This window comes from Hypanus sabinus, chromosome 2 (assembly GCF_030144855.1).
Source record: "Hypanus sabinus isolate sHypSab1 chromosome 2, sHypSab1.hap1, whole genome shotgun sequence".
Classification (NCBI taxonomy): Eukaryota; Metazoa; Chordata; class Chondrichthyes; order Myliobatiformes; family Dasyatidae; genus Hypanus; species Hypanus sabinus.
In genome coordinates, this window is record NC_082707.1 from 14,700,852 (window position 1) to 14,728,846 (window position 27,995).

General features: G+C 42.3%; 1 pseudogene; it reads left to right on the top strand.

Moving 5' to 3' along the window:
* The window catches only part of LOC132403221 (extracellular calcium-sensing receptor-like), a 38,213-nt pseudogene extending 12,529 nt beyond the window's left edge, over positions 1 to 25,684 (top strand).
* The last annotated feature ends 2,311 nt before the right edge of the window (positions 25,685 to 27,995 follow it).

Here is a 27,995-nt window from a genome sequence, read left to right on the forward strand (position 1 = left end):
TAAAGACGAGGAAAGGAGCGGGGCATAAGCATGAGAATAGCTCCTTTAGGTGACGATGGGTTATCTGCATTGCTGTCTGCTGTTACTGTCTGGCCTTATTCCCGCCGGATTGACGGAGGACCCAAGTTGCAAGCGCTGGGGTGATTTTGGTTTGCTCGGGTTTTCTAAGGAAGCTGATATTGTCCTCGGCGGAGTTTTCAGTGTCCACGTCGACGTGGAAGATCAAATCATTTCCTTTAGAACGCAGCCTAAAGCGGAAAACTGCAAACTGTCAGTATAAGTTTGTGATTATCTTGTTGAGGGGTTTCTGATTTCTGTTGACGCAAAGTTGTGGTGATTCTGGATGAAGCTTTTTTTTTGAGATTATGAATGTTACATTCTAGCAATTAACAAAATATATCATGTAGAATTTATCGTCCTTTTGGTTTGAATCTCGAATTTTAACTCAAATAGGAATGTTCAGAAGGATCATGTGGCCATCAGTAAAGCACAACCACTAGCGAAAATGTATTGAAAAATAGTGTGAAAATTAAATGTGTGAAGTTACCTTAACTAGAGAGAAGGTTCTTGGGAAACTGAAAGGTCTGAAGATAGATAGGTCACCTGGACCAGATGGTGTACATGCCAAGGGGTTGAAAGAGGTGCCTGAAGAGATTGTGGAGACATTAGTAATGATGTCGCGAGAATCAATTGACTATGACATGATTCCGGAAACTGGAAAATGTTTCAAGAAGGGTGAGAGGCAGAAGAAAGGAAACTATAAGCCGTTAATCTGATCTCAGTGGTTGGGAAGTTGTTGCATTCGATTGTTAAGGATGCGGTTTTGGGGTACTTGGTGGCACATAATAGAATAGGCGTGGTTAGCATGGTCTCCTCAAGGGAAAAGATGACCGAAAAAATTGTTGGAATTATTTGAAGGAACTACAAACAGATTAGGCAAATGAAAATCAGTTGATGCGGTAGATTTGACAAGGTGGAATACGTGAAGCTGTTTACGAGCCCATAGTACTACAGGAAAGATTCTAGCATGGATAAAACAGCGTTTGCTTAGCGGGAGGGAAAGAATGGGAATAAAGCAGCCTTTTCCGGTTGACTGTATGTGATAAGTGGTATTTCACAGGGGTCTGTACTGTGACCGATTCTCTTTACTTTATGTGTTAATGATTTGGATGATGGAAGTGAAAGCTTTGTTGCAAAGTTAGCAGATGATATTTAGATAGTTGGAGGGGCAAGTAGTTTTGAGGAAGAAGAGAGGCTACAGGAGGACTTAGATGAGGTGAAAGGGCAAAAACTAGCAAATGGAATACAATGTTAGAAAGTATGGTCATGCACTTTGGTAGAAGAAATGAAAGCAGATAATTTTCTAAACGAGAAGAAAATACAAAAAAAAGGGAGGGACATAGGGAGTTGGGAGTCCTTGTGCAGGATCTCCTAAAGGCCAAATTGCAGAGTGAGTCGGTGATAAGGAAGGCAAATAAGATGTTCGTATTTATTTCAAGAGGACTAGAATATAAAAGCAAGGATGTGATCTTGAGACCTTAAAAACAATGGTTAGGCCTCATTTTGAGTATTGTGAGCCATTTTGGGCCTCTTAACTTAGAAAGGATGTGCTGAAATGGAGATGGTAAAAAGGAGGTTCACAAAAATGATTCCAAGATTGAACGGTTTGTCACATGAAGAACGTTTGATTGCTCTGGGCTTGCATTCTCTAGAATTCAGATGAACGAGGGGTGACCCTATACAAATCTATGGAATCGTGAAAGGTGATGACGGAGAGGATGTGGAGAGATTGTTTCCTATGGTGGAGAGTCTAAGACCTCAGGACAAAGTCTCAGAATAATGAAGCCAGAGAGTGGTGAATCTGTGGAATATTTTGCTACAAGCCACTGTGGTAGCCAGGTATTTATGTTTATTTAAGTTGGAGGTTGATAGATTCTTGATCAGTCAGGGCATGAAGGGATACAGGAAGAAGGCAGGAGATTGGGACGGAGCGAACATTGGATCGGCCATGATGCAATGGCGTGGCACACTAGATGGGCCAAATGGGCTAATTCTTCTCTGATATCCTTTGGTGTTATGGTCTTTTGCAGGCTGATTCGGAAAATCAGGTTGTTCGTGAGTTTAGATCCCAAGAGAGAGAATTCACCCTTCAATTTGAAAAAGAGAAGCTAAAATCAAATGTATCTATATTAAATTCAAATAAATGGAAATGCAGTCCTGAGAGATGCTGGCCAAAGTTGATTAAAAGAGTATAGCAGCAGGATTGACGGTAGAACAGTAATAACTGGAGTTTCTTGGAGCTATTCAGAAGGTGCAAGATAGATATTTCCCAATGAAGAACAAGTACTTTAAGGGCAGGATGAAGTATCCGTGACTGACGAGGGAAGTCAGAGCCAACATAGAGGCAAAAGAGAGGGCGTAATATCCAGCAAAATAGTTATTGGGCAGCTTTCCAAAACCAACAGAAGACAACTGAAAAGATGAAATATGATAAGCTAGCCAGTAAAGTCAAATGAAGAAACCAAAATATTTTTTTAAGATACAAAAGAATAAAAGAGAGGCGAGAGTAGATATTGGACTACTGGAAAATGATACTGTAGAGAAGGCAATGGGGTACAAAAATGGCGGACTAAGTTCATAAGAATTTTGCACCAGTCTTCACTGTGGAAGGCACGAGCAGTACGCTGAAGGTTCGAGAGTGTCAGAGTGCAGAAATGAGCGCGGGTGGTATTACTTGGGAGAAGTCGATTTGGAAATTGAAAGGTCAGAAAGTAGATAAGCCACCTGGACCAGATCGACTACACCCCATGTCCCTGAAAGAGGTAGCTGAAGACATTGTAGAGGCATTAGTAATGATCTTTTAAGACTCAGTAGATTCTGGCGTGACTCGAGAAGACTTGAATATTGTTAATATTACTCCATTTTTTGAGGAGGACGGGAAGCAGAAGTAGGAATTTATAGGCCAGCTTGCCTGAAGTCAATGGCTGAGAAGATGATGGAGTCGGTTGTTTAGGATGAGCTTTCGGGGTACTAGATGCACGTGATAAAATAGGCTAAAATCAGCATGCTTTGTGCAAGGGAAATTCTTGCCTGACTAATCTGATGGAATTCTTTGAAAAAGTAACAAGCAGAATGGACAAAGGTGAATCAGTGATTGTGGTGCACTTGGATTTTCAGAAGCCCTTTCGCAAGGTGCCGCCCATGAGGCTGATGAGCACGATAAGAGCCGATGATATTACAAGAAAGATGCCAGCATGGATAGTGCATCGGTCGATTGGTAGGAGGTAAATGGTGGGAATAAATGGACCCTTTACTGATTTGCTGCCGGTGACCAGTGGTCTTCTGTAGGGGCTGGTATTTTTTTTAGCTGCCAATTCTGTCAATGAATGGCATGACAGAATTAGTGTCTTTGAGGCCACGTTTGCGGAATATACAAAGGGGCATGTAGTGTTGCGGAAACTAGAGGGCTACTGAAGGAATTAGTGATATTAGAAGAATGGGCAAAGAAGTGGCAGATGGAATATAGCGCCAGGAAGCGTATGGTCATGTACTTTGGTAGAATAAATCAAAGTCTAGTCTATTTTTGAAACGGGGAGAAAATTCCAAAATCCGAGCTGCAAAAGGAATTGGGAGCCCTGTTGCCGGATTCCCTAAATGTTACCTTGCAGTTTGAGCCGGTGGTGAGGTAGGCAAATGTGATGTTACCATTGATTTGGAGAGGAGAAGAATGTGAAAACAAGGGCACAATACGGAGGTTTCTATGGCACTGGTGAGTCCTCGGTTGGAGTATCATGAGCAGTTTTGGACCCCTTATCTAAGAAAGGACGTTCTGACACTGGAGAAGAATCAGTAGATGCAGCTCTATAAAACTCTAGTTAGTTCCACACTTGGAGTACTGTGTCCAGTTCTGGTCGCCTCACTATAGGAAGGATGTTGAAGCATTGGAAAGGGTACAGAGGAGATTTACCAGGATGCTGCCTGGTTTAGAGAGAATGGATTATGATCAGAGATTAAGGGAGCTAGGGCTTTACTCTTTGGAGAAAAGGAGGATGAGAGGAGACATGATAGAGGTATACAAGATAGTAAGAGGAATAGACATAGTGGACAGCCAGCGCCTCTTCCCCAGGACACCACTGCTCAGTACAAGAGGACAAGGCTTTAAGGTAAGGGGAGAGAAGTTCAAGGGGGAGATTAGAGGAAGGTTTTTCCACTCAGAGGGTTATATGGGAGGCAGGGTTTGAGGGTCGGCACAACATTGTGGGCCGAAGGGCCTGTAATGTGTTGTACTATTCTATGTTCTATGTTCTAGAGGTTCACTACAATGATTCGGGGAATGAAAGACTTGTCGTTTAAGGAGCATTTAATGGTTCTGGGCCTATCTTCTCTGGAATTTAGAGCAATGAGGGGGATATTATTGAAACAAATCAAACTTTGAAAGGAATAGATAGGTTGGATGTGGCGAGGATGTTTCCGAGAGTGGGAGAATCTAAGACCAAATGGCAAAACTTCAGAATACAGCAACATTCATTTAGAATGGAGATGAGGAAGGTGCTGAATCTGTAGAATTCATTGCTAATGACGGCTGTGGCAGTCTGGTCTTTGTATTTATATAAGGCGGAGTTTGAAAGGTTCTTGATTGCTGAGGGTGTGAAAGGTTAGGTGGAGAAGGCAGGAGAATAGAATTGCGAGGGACAATAAATCAGCCACGATGGAATAGCGAAGTAGATTCGATGCGTCGACCCAATTAAGCTCCTATGTCTTCTGCTCTTATGGTGTCATGTCTGAAAAACTGAAATTTCAGGAAACACTCAACTGGTCAGGCACCATCCATGGGAACAGACACCTTTTGTGTATCAGGACGGATACCATCCTTAGCGACTGGAGGGCGGCTGAATGTCCAACCAGGATAGTAATGGAGACATTCGTTTAGGAGGCTCTTAGATAGGCACAGGAACCGTGCAGATAATTGGTGATGGTGGTGTGGAGGATATGATATTTTATAGGCAGAAGAGAATAGTTTAGAATATATGACTAAACACATTGAGATGTGTCTAAACACGTTGATGAAGGTAGAGCAGTAGCTGCAGTGTATAAGGATTCCAGCAAGGCATTTGATAAGGTACCCCCTTCAAGGCTTATTGAGAAAGTAGGGAGGCATGGGATCCAAGGGGACATTGCTTTGTGGATCCAGAACCGGCTCGCCCACAGAAGGCAAAGAGTGGTTGTAGACGGGTCATATTCTGCATGGAGGTCGGTGACAGGTGGTGTGCCTTAGGGTTCTGTTATGGGACCGTTACTCCTCGTGATTTTTATAAATGACCTAGATGAGGAAGTGGAGGAATGGGTTTGTAAGTATGCCGATGACACAAAGGTTGGAGGTGTTGTGGATAATGTGGAAGGCTATCAGAGGTTACCGCGGCACATTGATATAATGCAAAACTGGGCTGAGAATTGGCAGATGGAGTTCAACCCAGAGAAGTGTGAAGTGGTTCATTTTGGTAGGTCAAATATGATGGCAGAATAGAGTATTAATGGTAAGACTCTTGGCAGTGTGGAGGAACAGAGGGATCTTGGGGTACGAGTCCATAGGACGTTCAAAGCAGCTGCGCAGGTTGACTTTGTGGTTAAAAGGCATATTGTGTATTGGCCTTCATTAATCGTAGAATTGAAATTAGGAGCTGAGAGGTAATGTTGCAGCTATATAGGACCCTGGTCAGACCCCACATGGAGTACTGTGCTCATTTCTGGTCGCCTCACAACGGGAAGGATGTGGAAACCATAGAAAGGGTGCTGAGGAGAGTTACAAGGATGGTGCCTGGATTGGGGAGCATGCCTTATGAGAATAGGTTGAATGATCTCGGCTTTTTCTCATTGGAGCGAAGGAGGAAGAGAGGTGACCTGATAGAGTTGTATAAGATGATGAGAGGCATTGATCCTGTGGAAGTCAGAGGCTTTTTTCCAGGGCTGAAATGGTTGCCACAAGAAGACCCAGGTTTAAGGTGCTGGGGGGTAGCTACAGAGGAGATGTCAGGGGTAAGTTTTTACTCAGAGAGTGGTGAGTGCATGGAATGGGCTGTCAGCAACGGTGGTGGAGGCCGATATGACAGTGTCTTTTAAGAGACTTTTGGATAAGTACATGTAGCTTAGAAAGTAGAGGGCTATGGGTAATTTCTAAAGTAGGGACAAATAACCATATAACAATTACAGCACGGAAACAGGCCACCTTGGCCCTATCAGTACGTGCCAAACGCTTACTCTCACCTAGTCCCACCTACTTGCACTCAGCCCATAACCTTCTGTCCATATACCTATCCAATTTTTTTTAAAATGACAAAATGGAACCTGCCTCTACCACCTCTACTGGAAGCTCGTTCCACACAGTTACCACTCTCTGAGTAAAGAAGTTCTCTCTCGTGTTACACCTAAACTTTGCCACTTAAATCTCAACTCATGTCCTCTTGTTTGAATCTCCCCTACTCTCAATGGAAATAGCCTATCCACGTCAACTCTATCTATCCCCCTCATATTTTTAAATACCTCTATGAAGACACCCCTCAACCTTCTATGAGCCAAAGAATGAAGATCTAACTTGTTCAACCTTTCTCTGTAACTTAGGTGCTGAAACCCAGGTAACATTCTAATAAATCTCCTCTGTACTCTTTCTATCTTGTTGACATCTTTCCTATAATTCGATGACCAGAACTGTACACGATACTCCAAATCTGGCCTCACCAATGCCTTGTACAATTTTAACATTACATCCCAACTCCTATACTCAATGCTCTGATTTATAAAGGCCAGCATACGAAACTCATTATTCACCACCCTATCCACTTGAGATTCTACCTTCAGGGAACTATGCACCATTATTCCTAGATCACTCTGCTCTACTGCATTCCTACCACATTTACCACGTATGTCCTATTTTGATTATTTCTACCAAAATATAGAACCTCGCATTTATCAGCATTAAACTCCGTCTGCCATCTTTCTGCCCAATCTTCGAACTGGCCTAAATCTCTCTGCAAGCTTTGAAGATCTACTTCATTATCCACAACGGCACCTATCGTAGTATCATGTACATATTTACTAATCCAATTTACCACCCTATCATCCAGATCATTAATGTATATGACAAACAACATTGGGCCCAGTACAGATCCCTTAGACACACCACTAGTCACCGGCCTCCAACCTGACAAACAGTTATCCACCACTACTCTCTGGCATCTCCCATCCAGTCACTGTTGAATCCATTTTACTACTTCAATATTAAAATACCTAACGATTGAACCTTCCTAACTAACCTTCCGTGTGGAACCTTGTCAAAGGCCTTACTGAAGTCCATATAGACAACATCCACTGCTTTACCCTCGTCAACCTTCCTAGAAACCTCTTCAAAAAATGCAATATGATTTATTAAACATAACATTCCACGCACAAATCCATGTTGACTGCTCCTAATCAGACCCTGTGTATCCAGATAATTATATAAACCATCTGTAAGAATACATTCCATTAATGTACCCACCACTGCTGTCAAACTTACAGGCCAGTAATTGCTAGGTTTACTCTTAGAACCCTTTTTAAACAATGGAACCACATGAGCAATACGCCAATCCTCCGGCACCATCCACGTTTCTAATGACATTTGAAATATTTCTCTCAGAGTCCCTCCTATTTCTACACTAACTGCCCTCAAGGTCCTACGGAATATCCTGTCAGGACCCGGAGACTTAGCCACTTTTATATTCTTTAAAAGCGCCAGTTCTTCCGCTTCTTTAATCATCATAGTTTCCATAACTACTCGACGTGTTTCCCATACCTTACACAATTCAATATCCTTCTCCTTAGTGAATACCGAAGAAAAGAAATTGTTCAACATCTTCCTCATCTCTTTTGGCTCCGCACATGGCTGTCCACTCTGATTCTCTATGGAACCAATTTTATCCCTCACTATCCTTCTGCTATTAACATAACTGTAGAAAACCTTCGGATTGATTTTCACCTTATTTGCCAAAGCGACCTCATATCTTCTTTTAGGTTTTCTAATTTCTTTCTTAAGATTTTTTTTTACATTCCTTGTACTCATCAAGCACCTCATTTACTCCATGCTGCCTATATTTATAGTAAACTCTCTCTTTTCCCGAACCAATTTTCCAGTATTCCTTGAAAACCATGGCTCTCACAAACTTTTAATCTTTTCTTTCAACGTAACAGGAACATAAAGATTCTGTACCCTCAAAATTTCACCTTTAAATTACCTCAATTTCTCTATTACATCCTTCCCATAAAACAAATTTTCCCAATCCACTAAATCCTATCGCATCTTGTCAAAGTTAGGCTTTCTCCAGTCACAAATCTGAAAGCTGGGTCCAGTCCTATCCTTCTCCATAATCATATTGAAACTAATAGCATTGTGATCACGGGACCCGACATGCTCCCCAACAAATATCTCCGTAACATGACCTATCTCATTCCCTAACAGGAGATCCAACACTGCCCCTTCTCCAGTTGGTACCTGTATGTATTTCTACAAAACAAAAACTACCCTGCACACATTTTACAAACTCCAAACAATCCAGCCCTTTTACAGAATGGGTTTCCCAGTCAATGTGTGGAAAATTAAAATCTCCCACAATCACAACCTTGTGCCTACTGACAATATCTGTTATCTCCTTACAAATTTGCTTCTCCAATTCTCGCTCCCCATTAGGTGGTCTATAATACACCCCTATAAGTGTTACTACACCTTTTCCATTCCTCAATTCCACTCAAATAGCCTCCCTAGACGAGCCCTCTAATCTATCCTGCCAAAGCACTGCTCTAATATTTTCTCTGACAAGCAATGCAACACCTCCCCCTCTTGCCCCTCCGATTCTATCACACCTGAAGCAACGAAATCCAGGAATATTTAGTGTCAATCACACCCCTCCTGCAACCATGTTTCACTAATAGCTACAACATCATATTTCCAGGTATCAATCCATGCTCTAAGCTCATCCACCTTTCTTACAATGCTCCTAGCATTAAAATAGATGCATTTAAGAAACTCTCCACCTCTTATTCTCTGTTTATTCCTAATGGTGCAAACAACTTTATTATCTTTATCTTCATTTTCTCCTACGTCTTCGGGTTGAGCGCTCCCCTTCTCTGTCACATGTTTGGCAAAAATTTGTGGTCCGAAGTGCCGGCATTATGATGTAGGTTTTCTTTGTTTCTAGTAAGTATCAGTGTCATGTTTTGGGTAATACATTGTGGGCCGAATGGCCTGTTCATGCGCTGCACTGTTTTACATCCTATGTTCTGTCAGCATCAGGAAAGAGTTCAATGTTCAAATTTCAAAGGAAATTTGTTGTCCAAGTACGTATAGGTCACCATATAATACCCTGAGATCCATTTACTTGTGACATTTACAGAAGAACAAAAAGGACAATAGAATTGAACAAAGTACACGCTGAGATTGACAAACAACCAATGTGCAAATTTGCGCAGGTTGTAAAAAATACGATAACAATAATAATCAATAATAACTGTCGGATACTATAATAAGGATAAACAATGAAGAATAACTTATTTAATAGATATAGCCATTACAAACACACATGTGAAGATGTGAAAAACACCAGAAAAATGCTGAATTAAAAGGGGAAATTGAAAGACATTGGAACATGAATAAGGTATACATTGTCATGATAATATCTATAACTGGTGTCATCCCAAAGGCACAACACAACACAATAGGGGTATCTAAATCTTCTGCAATCCGGAATATTAAACCCTACTAGAATAGTCTGAAAGTTGATAAATGCACATGTTTATCAATGCCCATGTCTCAGGATTCACCAGATTGAGTCGAGAAACAATTAAATAATAATAATAATAATAGTAATATAACAACAATAATAATATTACTATAATGATGATTATGATGATGATGTTGATGATGATGATAATAATAATAATAGAATAATATTGAGTACACGAGTTGTTGAGTCCTTGAAAGTGAGTCCACAGGCTCTAGAATTAGTCTTGCGTTGAAGTGAATGAAGTTATCCATGCTGGTTCAGGACTGTCCCTGAACCAAATAGTTTAGGACCTAAGGCTCCAGTACCTCCTTCCCGACTGCAGCTGCGAGAAATGGGCATGGAGAGAAAACAATGCTACTCTACTTAGATATAGCCACTAATATTTGATCTGAGACATAAACTCAATTTCTCTTTTCATAAATTCTGAAATCCTGCGTTCTAAATTACAATTCTGGTCCATTTTATTGCTGAGCTTTAAATGGTTTGAAAACCTTCGTGCATTTTCGAGTGGCTTTAATTTCAATAAAACACGTTGTAAGTAATTTCGTCTTCATTTAGGATCAGTGCATGAAGATTTGATTTGTTTCCGTTGGTACATGAATGAAATATTATTCTTTATAGATACTGGGGTAACTTAATTTTAAGCAACAAACAATAGGCTGGAACATCTCAGGATCTGTGGGTGGAATAGATTATGTTCTTCAAACCACTGCTCTAGCTCCTGATGTAGGTTCTCCACCCGAAATGTTCACAATTCCTTTCCTCTCACAGATGCTGAGTTCCTCCAGCAGATTATTTGCTGCAACCTATTAGAATATGTGCAGTTTCTCGTGTGTCTATCTTGAAAGTAAGTCTGCTTGGTTTTGCTTTTATTCAGTGTCTTGTAAAAGTATTCAGCCCCAACTCTTTGTTCACACAAATGTGTATTGCAACCAGGATTTTTATCAAATTAACTGAGAAAGATTATTTGTTAATCACCTGCTGCTTTTTTCACCGTACAGCCCAAAAGGAGCAAAAATGCAAAGATGCATAAACGAAAAATACATAAACTGAAATTTCTACCTATCAAAAGTAATCCCGGTTTTGACCTGTACATAGCGGATCTTCCTCTCACGGCTAATATAGCCAGTAGTCTTTTTGAATATGTCTCTATAAGCCTTACACAACTTGCTGGAGAAACATTTTCCAATTCCCCCCTTGCCAAAATTGCTGAAGCTTGGGGAACTGTAGTGGACAGCAATCTTGAGGTCTTGCCGGAGATGGTGGACTGTAAGACCATGAGAGCATAAGACATAGAAGCAGAATGAGGCTATTTGTCCTATCGAGTCTGATCTGCCATTCAATCATGACTGATCCTTTTTTCCCTTCCTCATCCCTGCTCCCTGGTCTTTTCCCCGGAACCGTTGATGCCGGGGCCAATCAGAACCTGTCAATCTCTGCCTTAACTACACCCAACGACTTGGCCTTCATAGCTGCCTGTGGTAACAAATTATACAAATTCACCATCCTCTGGCCAAAGAAATGCCTCTGTATCTCAGTTTTAATTGGACAACCCTCAATACTGAGGCTGCGCCCTCTTGTCCTAGACTCCTCCATCATGGTAAACATCCTTTCCACATCGGCTCTGTCTAGGCCTTTCAACATTCAAAAGGATTCAGTGAGATCCGCCCTCATTCTTCCAAATTACAGAGAGTACAGACCCAGAGCCACCAAACGACCCTCATATATTAACCCTTTTATACCAACAATCATCGGAGTGAACCTTATCTGAACCCTCTCCAATGCGTCTACACCTTTTCTTAGTTAAGAAGGGCAAAACTGGGCTAATTCATGACATATAAAACCCCAGCATCACACTCCTGCTCTTAAACCCTAGACCTCTTGAAATGAATGCTAACATTGCACCTTCTTCACTACCAACTCAACCCGCAAGATAAGTTTAGGGTGTTCTGCACAAGGACTCCCAAGACATTTTGCATCTCAGATTTTTGAAATTTCTCCCAGTTTAGAAAAGAGCCTGCACATTTATTGCCTACCAAAATGCATGAACCGCTTTCTTGCCCATTCTTTCAATCTGTTTAACTCCTGCTGGAGCTTTCCTGCTTACCTGCTCGTCTGTGAATCTTCAAATCATCTGCAAACTTGGAAACAAAGGCATCTGTCCCTTCATTTAAACCATTAATATTCAGCATAAAAAGATGTATTCCGAACACTGACTCCTGCAGAACACCAGTAGCAACTGGCCATCAATTATAAATGATGCTTTTATACTTACTCGCTGCCTTCTACCAATCAGCCAATGCTCTGACCATGCTAGTAACTTTCCTGTAATACCATGGGCTCTTAACTTGGTGAACCGCCTCATGCATGACACCTATTAAAATGCTTTCTGAAAATCCAAATATACCCGAACCCATGCAATCCCTTTATCCATCCTTCTTGTAATCGCCTTCGTCAGGCAAAATTTACCCTTTAGGAAACGATGCTGACTTATTCTGTCTTCTCCTGTGTCATCAAATACTCCAAACCGCATCCTTAAGAATTGACTCCAACATCTTCCGTACCACCAAGATCTATAACTGGCCTGTAATTTCCTTTCTGCTGCCTTCTTCCTTTCTTAAAGAGGGGAGTGACATTTGCAATTTTCTAGTCTTCCGGAACCATGCCACAGACCAATGGTTCTTGAAAGATCATTACTAATGTCTTCGTAATGTCTACTGTTACCTCTTTCAAAATCCTAGGGTGCGGTTCATCTGGTCCTTTACCTGTTAGCTATGTAGCTTTACCTAGCTGAAAGCTTTTTGAACACATTCTCTGGCATCTCCTTATCCCCCGTTATTATTTTCTTGCCCCATTTTCCAGCGGTGCTATATCCACTCTCATCTCTCTTTAATTTTTTATGTATCCGAAAAAGCTTTTTCTATTCACCTTGATATTTATCGCTAGCTTGCTTTGATATTTTATTTTTCCCTCCTAATGATTATTTTGTTTGCTTTCTGCTGATTTCTAAAAGCTTCCTAAATCCGCTATCTTCTTGCTAATTTTTGCTTTGTGGCATTTCCTCTCTTTTGCTTTTACATTAGCTTTGACTTCCCTTGTCATCCATGGTTGTACTATTTTGCCATTTGAGTATTGCTTTGTTTTGGAATACATCTATCCTGCACCTTCCTCATTTCCCCCCAAAACCCAAGCTCTCTAATCGCTCCGGTTCATTAAGGAGCACCCAATCCATTATAGCTGATCCTTTTGTAGGCTCGACGACAAACTGCTCTAAAAAGTAATCTCACAGGCATTTAGCAATTTCACTCACTTGAAATCCACCGCCAACCCGATTTTCCCAATCTACCTTTTTTTCACCAACGGAGCCATGCCATCCCCTCTGTCTACCTGCCTATCCGTCCGATACGGTGTGTAACTTTGGACAGTCAGCTCCCAACTTCAACCATCCTCCAGCCACAATTCAGTGATGGCCACAGCATCTTACCGGACAGTCTGTAATAGTGCAAAAAGATCATCCATTTTATTTCTTATGCTCCATATATTGAGATGTAACACTTTGAGTACTGTATTTGCAATGCTTTTTGATTCTGCATCTGCAATGCAGTGATAGGCTGCAAATTTGTCCTATCATCTGCCTGTCCTTCCTGATAGGCTGATTGTACGCTACCGTTTTTTCTTCATCAACCGACTTATCCTGAGTCCCTTCACATTGATTCCCAATACCCCTGCCAAATTAGTTTCAACATTCCCCAACATCTCTAACAAACCTGCCCGAAAGATTATTGGGCCCAGTCTTGTTAAGGTGCAATCCGTCCCTTTTGTTCAGTTCATAGCTCCACCACAAAATATCCCTATATATCAAGAACCCGACGCCCTGCCGCCTGTATCGGCTTTTCAGCCACGCATGAAGTCATCCTGTTTCTACCCTTACTGTTGCGTGGCACAGACATCAATCCAGAAATTACTACCCTGAAGGTCATATCTCGCTGCCTTCTGCCGAACTGTCTAAGCTGTCTCTTCAAGACCTCTCTGCTTTTCTTTCTTATGGCATAAATACCAGTAAGTACAAAGCCACCTGGCTGTTCTAACCCGCTCTCTAAAATGCTGTGGACGCAATCAGAGATATCACTGACCCTGGCACCTGCGAGGCAACATACTATTCGCGTGTCCCGTACAAGTCGACAGGAATCTCCTGTCTGTTCATCTGACTATTAAGCCCCCTAATACTATCGCTCCCCTCTTCTGCCCCTTTCACTTTCGCACTTCGGACCCAAGCTCAGTGCCATTAACTCTGTCTCCATCGTATTCCCCTGGGAGGTCATCTTCTACAACAATATCCAAAATGGTATACTGATTAGTGAGGGGAACGACACAGGGGTGCTTTTCGCTAATTAACTGCTAGCTTTCCCATTCTTTCTCCTGACAGTCACACAGCTACCCGTCTCCGCAACCTGGGAGTGACTACTTCCCCATAAATTTGATCGATAATCTCCTCACTCCTCCGTACAATCCCAAGGCCATCCAGCTGCTGCATCAAATCCCTACACGGTCTTTAAGCAGCTGCCTCTGGTAACAATTCATGCAAAAGTAGCTCCATGAGAGACTCTGGGTCCTAGGACTCCAACATTTGGAGTGAAGAACACACAATGGTCATTTAAACTACACTAAGTACCCCTGACTCAGTAAGAAAAAAAGGGAAACTTAACTGAAACTTTACCGGACAACTTACCCAGAGCCAACGCTTCTTCTTAGCCAAAGCCCAACGCCTGAGACTCCCACTCTCATCATTAGTTCACTTCCAACAATGGCAGCTCCACTTGTCCCTTCTGTACTTTTGTTTACTCCTTTCTGTGCTGCTCCTGCTGCTGACTGGACCGTCAGAATGATATCCAACACCCGAGAAGCTCCCTTTACACGACCACCGCCGACCTGCAAGAAACCTCCTCCTTGTGCGGTGCTCCAGCCGCTGATTGAACCACTGGAATACTGCATCGGGTGAAGGCAAGAAGAGGTAACAAAATAAATAGATGAGGGTAGGGCGGTAGATGTGCTCTACATGGATTTTAGCAAGGCAGTCGACAAAGTCCACCACGAGAGACTCATCCAGAAAGTCTTGAGGCATGGGATCAGTGGATCGGCTGTTTGGATAAAAAATTGGTTTACAGGAAGAAAGTAGAGGGTAGTAGCGGAAGGAAAGTATTCTGCATGGAGGTCAGTGACTAGTGGAGTGCCGCAAGGATCTGTCCTGGGACTCCTGCTCTTTGTAACTTTTATAAATGACCTGGATGAAGAGGCAGAAGGATGAGTGAGTAAGTTTCCGGATGAAACGAAGATTGAAGGAACTGTGGATGGAGCTGTAGTTGTCGAAGGTTACAAGAGCATATAGACAGGATGCACAGTTGGGCAGAAAAGTGGCAGATGGAGTTCAATACGGATAAGTGTGAGGTGATGCATTTTAGAAGGACAAACCAGAAGGCTGAGTACAAGGTTAATGGATGGTTACTTTAGAGTATGGATGAACAGAGGGACCTTGGGGTTCAAATCCATACATCCCTCAAGTTCGCTGTGCAGGTTGTTAGGATAGTTAAGAAGGCCTAAGGGATGCCAGGCTTCATTAATCAGGGGGCTGATTTCAAGAGTAGTGAGGTAATGTTGCAATTCTACAAATCTCTGGTGAGACCACACTTACAGTATTGTGTTCAGTTCTGGTCACCTCATTATAGGAAGGATGTGGAAGCTATGGAGAGGGTGCAGAGGAGATATACCAGGATGTGGTCTGGAGTCGAAAACAAGTCTTATGAGGCAAGGTTAGCAGAGCTGGGACTTTTCTCTTTGGAGCATGGAAGGATGAGAGGGGACTTGATAGAGGTCTACAAGATTATGAAAGGCATGGATAGGGTAGATAGCCAGCACCTGTTTCCCAGGGCACGAAAAGCAAACACTAGAGGGCATATGTACAACATTAAGGGGGGGGGGGGGATGTTTAGGGAAGACAACAGGGGTAAGTTTTTTACACAGAGGGTTGTGGGTGCCTGGAATGACTTGCTAGGGATGGTGGTGGAGGCTAAAAAATTAAGGGTACATAAGAGCCTATTAGACATGAACATGGACGAGAAAAAAGAGGGTTACTTGGTAGTGTGGATTTAGTAATTTTGAAGGAATATATGGGTCGGCACAGCATCGAGGGCCGAAGGGTCTGTACTGTACAGTAGTTTTCTAGTGTCTACTGTCCAGTGATTCCGACTGGGTTACTGAAGGACTTCAATTTTCTTTATTTGAAGCCACTTGATGGTTGCTTTGGCAGTGGGCTTTGTGTCGTCCTGCTGAAAGACGAACTTCCTCCACAGCTTAAACTTTCTGGCAGAAGAGAGTAGATTTTATCCAGGATTTAGCATTCACCTCCCCATCAATCCTGCCCAGATTTCCAGTCCCTGCTGTGAAAAGCATTCCCCATAGCATACTTTACAGTAGAGACGGTGTTACCTGGTTGACGTGCAGTATTAGATTTAATACAGCATGGTCCGTTTAATGGTGAAGCCAAAAACTTCAATTTTAGCCTCATCCGACCATAAGAATTTCCACATGTTTACAGTATCTTCTAAATGAAACTTTGCAAAAAACCTTTACGGGCAAGGATATGCTTTTTTTTTGGACAGGGGTTCTTCCTTGCTACTCCTCCATAAATACCATTTTAATGAAACGTCTTAGACATTGCGGAGCCATGAACAGTATCTTCAGTTGCAGTCATTGACTTCTGCAGCTCGCACAGAGTGATTGATGGCGTCACAGTAGCCTTCCTTACAAGTACCATTCTTCTCATACGACTACGCTTAGTCGTATGAGAAGACCTATGCAGTATGGCCGTGGTTTCATATTTGTTCCACTTTCTTACAATGCACTGCACTGAGCTCCGAGGTATATTTAATGCCTTTGATACGATCTTGCACCCATTTCCAGATTTGTGCTTCTCTATTATAATTTTCTTGATTTGTCTTGAATACTCTTTTGCCTTCATTGGGGTCAGTTCAAAATCTGCCATACTGTTGGATCTTACAGTGAGAGCGTGTATCTATTCAGGTGAGACTCCAATTTTGCACTTCAATAAATTGGGTAAGTTGGTAAGGTAATACGTATCTTGCACCCTAGAAAAGTTAATGTAGTAATTAAAAAGGAGATGAATATTTTGTTTGCATCCCAATTTTAGCTTTTCATTTTTATTAAAATGTTAACAGGTTCTGGAATTTTCCTCTGTTTTGACACAATGCGCCATGTTTACAGATTACCTTAAAATCCTACTTTAATATCTTTCAAATATAGAAAATGAACCAGCAACCGGTGAACATAGTTGTGGGGGCTGAATTATTTTTCAAGGCACAGTATTTGTGGCGTTTTGTAATTGTCATATTTTGTTAAACCTTTTTCATAAATACACAATTGCATTTTGTGCAGCTTCCAGTTCAGACTTTTCCGTTTAGCAATAACGATGATCTTTGCAATAGAGGAAATTAATAAGCACCTGGAACTGCTTCCAAACGTTACGCTGGGTTACAGGATTTACGATTCTTGTGGCAGGCCTACTGTATCCTTAAAAGCAGCCTTTGAGTTTTTAAACAGCCTGGACGCTACAAATTCGACCTGTCGAAGAGCTCCGGTGGTTCCCGCTATCGTCGGGGATTCTGGATCATCACAGACTTTAGGATCGCGTCACTAATTGGTTCTTTTCGGATACCTATGGTAAGGCTGATACGCAACTTTATGAACCTGTGCCGTAAACCTGATCAGATTTTCAGAAATAATTACTTAAACGACTACTATATTGTTGCATTTGCATAGGTCTGGTAGGACATATAAATTAATTTGTTTTTTTTACTTCAGGTAGGCTGCTTTCTCATATTATTTGGTCAGAATGAGAATGAGAATCAGAATCAGTGTTATATCAGTGTTTTTTGTGATATACCAAATCTTCTCAACTGGATCATGGATGCAACCATAGCGTGGATCGCAGTGTTGATCATGACAGCTGATTCCTTTGGTTCCTGTTGGAACAACCTATTCCACTGCTGATCACTCGATGAGGACTTGTCTGTTGTCCCCAGACTTCTCTTTCTAAAGTCTGCCATCACCCCCTTGGTCTTACTGATGTTAAGTGCCATACTTATTTGTCTCATTCCTTTACACCGCCTTGTCACCATCTCAGATTCTGCCAACAAGAGATGTGGCATCGGCAACTGATGCATTGCGTTTAAGTTACGTCTAGTATAAAAAATTATTTAGACAATTGGACGGATTATTATTACAATGAGAACTTATATCTCTGTTGTCGTCTTTTACAAAGAATTATAAACGAGATGTGGGCCGGGTTCGGTGGTGGTTAAGTAAACTGAAGCAGATATTTGGTGCCTCTAGATATTACAATAGCAAATTTGTCGAAGAGTATTATCGCTATTTACAATGAGAATAATACCCATAGAAAATGACCCTTCGGCCGCACTCATCCATTCCACTCTACTGCCCGGTGAGCTAGTGGCAGGCTTTTGGCCTAGAGACCTCTACAGCTGTCCTCTCCGTGCACTTATACAGATAGGACCACTATTTCTGGTAGCTCATTTCAAATGCGTACCGCCCTTTGTGTGAAAAAGAACTTTCTGTGAATCTCTCACTTCTGATCTTAAACTTTTGTTTTATTTTGTTTTAGCACCGTACCTTGGAAAAATGACTGGGTGTTTTCCATCCTGTCTACGCCATTCATGATCTTATATGCCCCTATCAGTACAATGCAGAACAGAACAATTGACCTCAAATGTCTGTGTTTGGATGTCACACACAATGTCAGGCTTGAATTAAGATTCTTGTAATGCAGTTAAAATATTTTTCTGTTCAATATTTTCAACTTTTCCATTTAATATCAGAGAATATATACAGTATACAATCTAAAATTCCTGCTCTTCACAGACATCCACGAAAACAGAAGAGAACCCAAAGTCCCTTTCCCTTCAAAGCAAAAAACAGCAACAAAGCATCAGCCCTTCCCCTCCCCCACGCATTTCAGTAGGTAGCATCAACGCTCACCAGCCACCAAACAAGCAATAGCAAAGCCTACAGAGAGATCATGATCTGCAGTCCAGCAAAATCTAATTGTTGACCCGACAATTCGACATGCTACAGGCCCACCCTCTCTCCCTAACAACGGGCAAAATGGAGTCAGCGCAGCTAGAGAGGAGACCAGCAAAACCTTACATTTACATGAAAGCCAAAAAGCAAATCTTTAGATTTACCAAAGTCCTTTCAATCTTGAGCGGGCAGACATCCTAGCTCGCTGGGCAATACAGTTACAATGGAATACAGAAACTTCCAGAAAATCTCAGGATTTGAAGAGGCATCTGAAGGGAAGCTAACAACAGTCAACCCGTCGCATCCTTCAACCCGGTCTCCACTGGCATGATTTCCAAGTTACTGTCGCTTTGTCCACCTTCAACAACTCTCAGTCCCTTCTAGTCTTCCATAAAGTGTTGCTGAAGAGCTACAGACCCAGAACATTGACCGTTCCCATTTACACTCACCCAGCGTCTTTCACATCTCTGTCATGATTTACCAAAGTCCTTTCAATCTTGAGCGGGCAGACATCCTAGCTCGCTGGGCAATACAGTTACAATGGAATACACAGAAAATGCTGGAGGAAAGCTGACCTCGAATTTCCAGCATCTGGAGATTTTCTCTTGTTTGTGATTTGAATACAGTTACAATGTAGAGATTAAATAAACGATTGCAATATATCGATTATAAACTTCTCTCCCTCTAGGTTAGCTACGTCGCCACGTGTGCCTGTCTGAGCAACAGACGTGAATATCCCTCATTCTTTAGAACGATCCCAAGCCATTACTTTCAGGTGAGGGCGTTGGCTCAACTCATCAAGCATTTCGGATGGACCTGGGTCGGAACAGTTAGGAGTGACAATGACTATGGTAATTTTGGGATGCAGACGTTCAATGAAGCGATGGAAGAGATGGAAATTTGCATTGCTTTCTCTGAGGCTTTTCACAGAACGTACCCAAGGGAAAAATTACTTCGAACTATAGACATCATAAAGAAATCTTCCACAAAGGTAATATTAGCTTTCCTTGTGCAACCGGACATGGGCATATTACTGCAAGAAGTTGTACGACAGAATATCACCGGTATACAATGGATAGGAAGCGAGGCTTGGATCACCACGCCGGTTCTACCCCCGCAGGAGAGTAAACTGTTTGTTGTCGGTGCACTTGGAATCGCGATCAGAAAAGTGCGAATACCAGGGTTGAAAGAATTCCTAATGCACACTCACCCGTCACTTTATCCCGGAAACCCTTTAGTGCAAGAGTTTTGGGAAAGAGCCTTCAGTTGCAAGTTAAGGAATACAGGAAGTAACACAGTCAACTACAGATCCGATTCGGGGTTTCGAGAATGCACGGGGAATGAAACTCTACTTACAGCGCACAGCGAGTTTACTGATGTATCTGAGTACAGGTTGATCTACAACGTTTATAATTCTACCTATGCTATCGCTCACGCTCTCCATAATATGCTTAGCTGCCAAAATGGTAACGGACCATTTCCGAAACAGATTTGTGCCAATATTTCAATTTTCCGTGGCAGGTAAGCACAAATAAGACATTTCAATGGTCTCATAGCATGATAAGGCAGAATTTTGACCTCACAATCTAGTTCAGTATGGCCTTACACCTTGTTCTTGTGGGGTCACGGCAGTGTAGCGGTCAGCGCGACGCTATTGCAGCCGAAGGCTCGGAGTTCAGAGTTCAACTGGTGCCATCTGTAAGGAGTCTGTAGGTTCTCCCATGACTGTGCAGGATTTCTCCGGGTGTTCCGGTTCCCTTTCACAGTCCAAAGGCATATCGCTTAGTAAGTGAATCGGCCTTTGTAAATTGTCCTGTGCTCAGGCTAGTATTAAATAGGCTGGTGGCGTAGCTCGTTCGGCCGGAAGGGCCTGTTCCATGCCGTATCTCTAAATAAAATAAATGCAGCATCCTCTGCAGATGGTCTGCAACTTTAAAACCTTATTCTGCATTCTGTTACTGTTTTCAATGCAATGATAATTGTAATGAACCGCTTGGATAGCATGCAGGTTTTCACTGTACCTGTGAATGCAACAAACCAATTTACCAATTACCCTCGTGTGTAAAGTTTTATATCATTTTAATGGCACGTTGGAAGGTAAGCATTAAATTGATTTCTGAACAGGTTTGTGAAACAAATCCCTCCATTTATGGAACGATTTTGAAAAATTAGGACATATCCTGCTCCCCCTCATTAATATTCCAATTTTCCCCTTCCTGGATCCAATTATCCTCTGCTGGCTCTGCTCTTGTTCTGCACACCTCTTTATATTGTCTTTTGCTCCCCTAGCTTTCAATCCAGTTGAACAATCTTGTCCACAAACGTCAACTGTTCACTTCCTGCCGAGTTCTTCCAGCAGTAACTTCATTTATTTAACGTTTAGTGAACTTGGTCGAAACATTCTTGTTCATCGTAAACCTGGAGATGAGACATTACTTCTCGCCGCACTATGAATCTCTGATTTAGGTTCTACATTACATGAAAACAGTAAACTTCACGACAAAGACTGGAGAAAGGATCTATTTCGATGACAACGGTGATCCGATCCCAACATATGACATTGTAAACTGGCAGCCGACAGACACCAGCGCTGTCACTGTAACAGTGGGGCAGTATGATGGAGCGGCGCCCCATGGACAGAAATTGATATTAGCCGAGGAGTCAATCATATGGACGAGAGGACAACCCACGGTAAGGGGTGCGTGACAAGATCTTGGAAGTTACAGGTATATTTCTATTCAGTCCATCACTCTTACGTGAGTTTCGATTTTAAAAAGTGTGTAATCCCGAGAGCACCAGATTCAAAATGGAAAAGCCAATAGCTTTACGTTTCTTCCTTGGCAATAATAAGGAACAAGTCAGAGCTGGAGGTGTGGTGGCAGCAAATTTCCTCCCCACCCCCCCCCCCACCCCAAGGCTAATCCCTGGGCTGAGAGCATTAACCTGTCCAAAGGCAGACCGGTTTGAAGTTGAGAAAAATCGTCAGTCGGCGGCACAGTAGTGTATCTGTTAGCTCAACACTACTGCAACTCAGGATATTCTGGAGATCAAAGTTGAATTATGGCGCTGCCTGTAAGGAATTGCGTTGGTTTCCTCGAGTTTTCCAGTTTCCTGCACAGTCCAAAGACCTAACAGTTAGTAGGTTAATCGGTTTTTGTAATTTCTCCTGTGATTAAACGTGTGGCTCGTTTGCCAAGAAGGACTTGATGCACACTATAAATAAAAATAACTAAACAGCGAGGGAGGATCTTACAAGATATAAGCTCATAATGTGTCATTATAGCACTGAGGTACTTTCCCTGGTGGCTACTTTATTAGGTTACTTCCTGTAATTAATAAAGTCCGACAGTAGAGAAAGCAACCAACCCGGAATGAGGAAGGCTGTACAAGATGGACAACCTTTTTGTTGCTTTGCCTGTAAATCATGTGCTGCAGGTGAAATCAACAGGTGCAACAGGTTCGTGAATGACATTTCTCGGAAAGATCTTTGGAACCTACACTCAGTGCCCAGTTCATTAGTTACCTCATGCACCCAATAAAGTGTTCCTGTGTGTACGTTCGTAATCCTTTGCTGCTGAGGCCCATCCAGTTCAAGGTAAGGCATTTTGTGCGGTCAGGTGCTCATCTGCACACAGTTGTTGAAATGCGCGTTGCTTTGCGTTACTGGTACCTTCCTGTCAGCTTGAACCAGTCTGGCTATTCTTCTCTGAACTCTCTCATTATCATGGCATTTTGGCCCACAGAAGTACTGACGGCTGGATGTTTTTTCCCCCCCGATTTTCTTACCGTTCTCTGTAACTCTAAAAACTGTGCTTCATAAAAATCTCAGTATATGAGCAGTTTATGAGCCACAGAATCCACTCCGGCTGGCATCAACAATGAATTTATTGTCATTGATACTTCGATTTCATTTCTTCCCGATTGTGATATTTGCCTTAAATCGCTCAACCTTTCAAAGTTCAAAATAAATCTATTATCAAATACGCACATGCCACCATATAAAACCCTGAAATTGGTCTTCTTGCAGCCATTCACAGCAGAACAAATAAATACTGCAGAAGCGATAAAAGACCATACACGAAAATAACCCGCGCCAAAGAAGAACATTATACAATACAAAAAGAAAAAATGATACTGATAATAATTCAGAAAAAATAATACTAAGTGCTCCATTGCTCTTTCATGCGCCCAAGCTGAGCTCATCAACGTCACCAATTTTGCCTACAGCTTCTACTCTACTCTAAAATTCTCTCGATCCAGTTCTGACACCTCCCACCCCTTTCTCGCTTTCTTTGTGTCCATCTCGGAGAAAATCTGCGTACGGACAGCTTTTATAAAGTAACAATTCCCATGGTTATCTCGAATATACTCCTCTCACTATCTCTTGTACAAATGCTGTTCCATTTTCTCAGTTTCGGAGTCCCCGCCACATCTGTTCTCAGGACGAGTCTTTCCTTTCCAGGACATGTGAGGTGTCCTTCTTCAAAGACAGGAGTTTCCCTTCTTCCACCATTGATGCTACCCACACCCGCATCTCCTCCATTTTCCAGACATTCACACTCACCCTATCTTCCCGCCTCCTTACAGGGATAGAATTCGTTGTGTCCTCACATACTACCCTACGAACATCCGTATTTAACTGATCATTCTCTGCATCTTCAGCCACCTTCAACCGGATCCTATCGCCAACCACATCTTTACCTCACTACCACTCTCCGCTTTCTGCAAAAATCACTCTCTTTGTGATTCCCTTTACCGTTCGTCCCGCTTCGCTAATCCAACTCCTGGCACATATTTCTGCAAGCAATAGATACACTACATTTACCCGTTTATCTCCTCCTTTATATCCATTGTGAGCTCCAAACTATCCGTCCAGCTCAGTCAACACTTTACCTGAGAATCAGCTGGTGTCCTCTATTGTATCTGTTTCTCCCGATGCCACCTGCTCTACATTGGTGAGGATGATGTAAAACCGCAATTTCCCTGTGACTAGCTAGTTTAGTCCTATCCTCGCTGCTGTTCCAACATGTCGGTCAATGACCTCCTCTTTTGCCACCGTGCAGCTACTCCCATGTTTGAGGAGCATCACCTCATATTCCATTTAGATAGCCTGCAACCTGATGGCACGAACATCAATTTCTCCTTCTGATAATTTTTATCTCCCGTTCTCCCTTCTTCTATTCCCAATCCTAGCCTCTTATCTCTTCTTTTCACCTACCTGTCACCTCCCATGGTATCCTTCCTTCTTCCCCTTCTGCCATGCTCCACTCCCCTGTCGTATCACATTCCTTCTTCTCCAGTCCTTTACCTTTCCCACTCACCTGGTTTTACCTATCACTCTTTAGTTGGTCCTCCTTCCTCTCCACTTCTTTTATTTTGGCTTCTCCCCCTTCTTTTCCAGTTCTGAAGAGGCTCAAAACGTCGACTGTTTATACATTTCCATTAACGCTGCCTGACCTGTTGAGTTCCTCCTGTATTCTGTATGTTTTACTAAGAACATGAGATGTAGTCTTTGAAAGTGACCTCATGGGTTTTGGAATGAGTTCATAATTGGGGTGAGTGAAGCATTTGCTCCCATTTCTACTTCTTATGGCCAGATACCGTTTAATATCTCCATAGGTTCCCCGAGCGGCCTGTTCTAAAAGCTGTGATCCTGGAACACGGAAGGCTCCTAAAAAAGGACAACCCAAGTGTTGCTATGATTGCGTAATATGTCCAGAAGGAGAAATTAGCAATACCACTGGTGATATCCATGTGCAATTCCATTAATTAAATGCCAGTCCAGAATTATTTTTGAAACATAAACTTGTCCCTTTTCCTCCCCAATTCCCCAATATTTGTTTTCTTTTAGATTCAACTGGTTGCCTTAAATGCCACCAGAGTACAAGTCCAATGTGAAACGAGTGGAGTGCATACCAAAAGAAATCGAATTTCTGTCATTTAATGAAATCATGGGGATTATCCTGGTGACGCTGGGATTGGTTGGATTGTGCATGACAATGCTGGTATTTGCAACGTTCTATACTCATAGAGAGACGCCGATTGTTAAAACTAATAACTCAGAGCTCAGTTTCCTTCTCCTCGTTGCTTTAATGCTCTGCTTTCTCTGCTCAGTTACGTTCATCGGAGAATCGTCAACATGGTCTTGCATGCTTCGCCACACGTCATTCGGTATTATATTTGTTCTCTGTGTGTCTTGCGTTTTGGGTAAAACGATCGTTGTTGTCTTGGCGTTCAAAGCGACTCTGCCTAATAATAACATAAAGAAGTGGTTTGGCCCAACCCAGCAGCGACTGACCGTCTTAAGCCTGACTGCGCTGCAGTGCTTAATATGTACCGTCTGGCTCGCCACATCCCCGCCATACCCTCGGAGGAGTACGGAATATTTTACCGAGAAAATAGTTTTTGAATGCAACGTTGGGTTTGACCTTGCTTTTTATTGCGTGCTGGGTTACATTGGATTCCTGTCCTGTGTATGTTTTGTGGTCGCCTTTTTAGTTCGACGACTTCCTGACAACTTCAACGAAGCCGAACATATCACATTTAGTATGCTGATCTTTTGCGCATTTTGGATTACCTTCATCCCAGCCTACGTGAGTTCTCCTGGGAAGTACGCAGTGGCTGTGGAGGTGTTTGCCATTTTAGCGTCCAGTTATGCATTGTTGTTCTGTATTTTTGCTCCCAAATGTTACATTATACTCTTTAAGCGAGATTAGAACACAAAGAGGCATGTCATGGGCAAAATGCCACCCAGCAAGCTTTAAGAATAAATAAAGAAGTAACTTTTTATGATTGTGTCTTCCCTTTCTTAATTTTTTTTCAGCGTGCACTGTTTGCTTTAACTTTGTAGGTCTCCCGTTATATCAAAGCAACATTGGTTGGGTTAAGCATATAGAACGTAGCACAGTATAACTCAGGAATGGGTCCTTCGGCCCACGATGTTGTGCCGAATCAATTAAGTTCGTTATCACATGGCCAACTAAACTAATCTGTTCTGCCTGCACACTGCCCTTACCCTTCCATTCTCTTCACATGCATGTGCCTATCTAAACATCTCTTAAAGTTTTCTCATATTTCTGCCCCTGTCATCAACGCAGGCAACGCAGTCTAGGCACACAACAACCTGTGTAAAAAGCTTGACCCTCACATTTCCTTTGGAATGATCCCCTCTCATCTTAACTATGTGCCCTCTGACATTTCGACACTTGTAAAAAGATACTGTCTGTCCACTTAATCATGTCTCTCATAAACTTATAAACATCGAACACCTCTCTGCTCAGCCTCCACAGCTCTGGAGAAAGAACACAATGTTGTCCAAACCCTCATTATAGAACGACCTCTAACCCAAGCAACATCCTGGTAAAACTCTTCTGCACACTATCTAAATTTTCCACATCCTTTCTATAATATGGTGACCAGAGCGGTATGCAACACTCCTGATGCAGCCTAACTAAAGTTTTATAAAGCTGCAAATAGTTGGCACATTTTGCAGTTCTGTTAGTATTTTACTTTTGTGTGGTTAACGTTCGCATGACAATTGATTCATAGAACAGTGGAACATATAAATTGGCCCTTTGGCCCGCGAAGGCTGTGCCAAATGTCATGACAAATTAAACGAATTAAACTCAACTATCTGCCTGCATATGATCCATACCCTTCCATCATATGAACGTTCCCGTGCCTGTTTAAATGTCTCTTAAACGGCACTATCATTACTGCTTCCAGGACCACCTCTTCTGGCACATTGTATGAATCATATCACCCCGTGTGAAAAAAAAACTGTCCCAAACAGCTTGAAATTTCGTCCCTCTCACCTTAAAGCAATGCCGTTTAAACTTTGCCGTTTGTACTCTGGAGGGTTGGCGACGGGGTGAAATCCATCAGCGGCTGACGCTCCACAGGAAACAATCCATTTTTAATTACTTTACAGTCCACATGAGTTACAGTTCTAATGAACCTAGATGAGATTCCTGTGCCCTCAGGTCAAGTCTGTGCTGCGCATAGAGGAAGAGTTTCTGTCTTACCGTGAATGCTAATTTTAACGCAAAATGTCTTCGGAGTCTTGTTAATTTTCAAAAGGGGTTTTGCTAAACTAAGTTCAGCATGACTAAATACCCGAGAGAAATGGGCACAGAATCGCCATGTTAGAACAAGGATGCTGTAACTGTCCTAAACAATGTATTATTTCCATCTGTTCCTGCGTCAATCTGCTTTGATTAATCTCATAGGTTGGCTCAAATTTGTTAAAAAATGCTAATATTATCAATAGGATTTGCATGTACAAAAGGGACGGATTACACTTTAACCCGAGGGGCCGGACCTTGCGGGGCAGTTTGCTAGAGTTGCTCTGGAGGTTTTAAACTGATTTGGCAGCTGGGTGGGAACTGGAGTGATAGTGCTGAGGATGAGATAGTTGGCTTACAAACAAAGTCATTCCGTAGTGAGACTTCTAGTAAGGAGAAGCCGATGATCGGGCAAAACTGTTGTCAACAAGATGCAATGTAAAAGGCAGACAAAACCGAAAAGGAGAAACAGATGTCCTGAGTATTTGTAGGCTGCCTCCAGATATGGGGCTGACTAGATTTACATCATTCTGCAGCTTTTTTCGGTTCTGTTCAGTAGCCCCTCTAGACCAGACATTGATATAGCCTGCCAGAGTGCACTCCAAGGTACAACTACAGAAGTTTTTGAGTGTATTTGTTGACATGCCAGATCTCCTAATATATCTCGTCAGGATAGATCTATAGAGTATCTCAAAAGCAGAGGTTGAGGAGTATGCCTGATGATCAACTCTTCTTGGTGCAAGAATATATCAGTGCTGTCCCAATTCTGCTCACCAGACCTAGAATAACTAACAGTAAAGTGTCGTCCTTTTTACTTACCACGGGAGTTCTCTGGAGTGATTCTCGTAGCAGTTTACATTCCACCTCAGGCCAATATCAATCAGGCTTTATATGATCTGAGCAATGGGATTAAACTGCACGAAATAGGGCACCCTAACGCCTTCACCATTGCTTTGGGTGTCATAAGGTGGGCGTTGAGAGAGGACCCAAATGCAAGACACATTCACTGAAT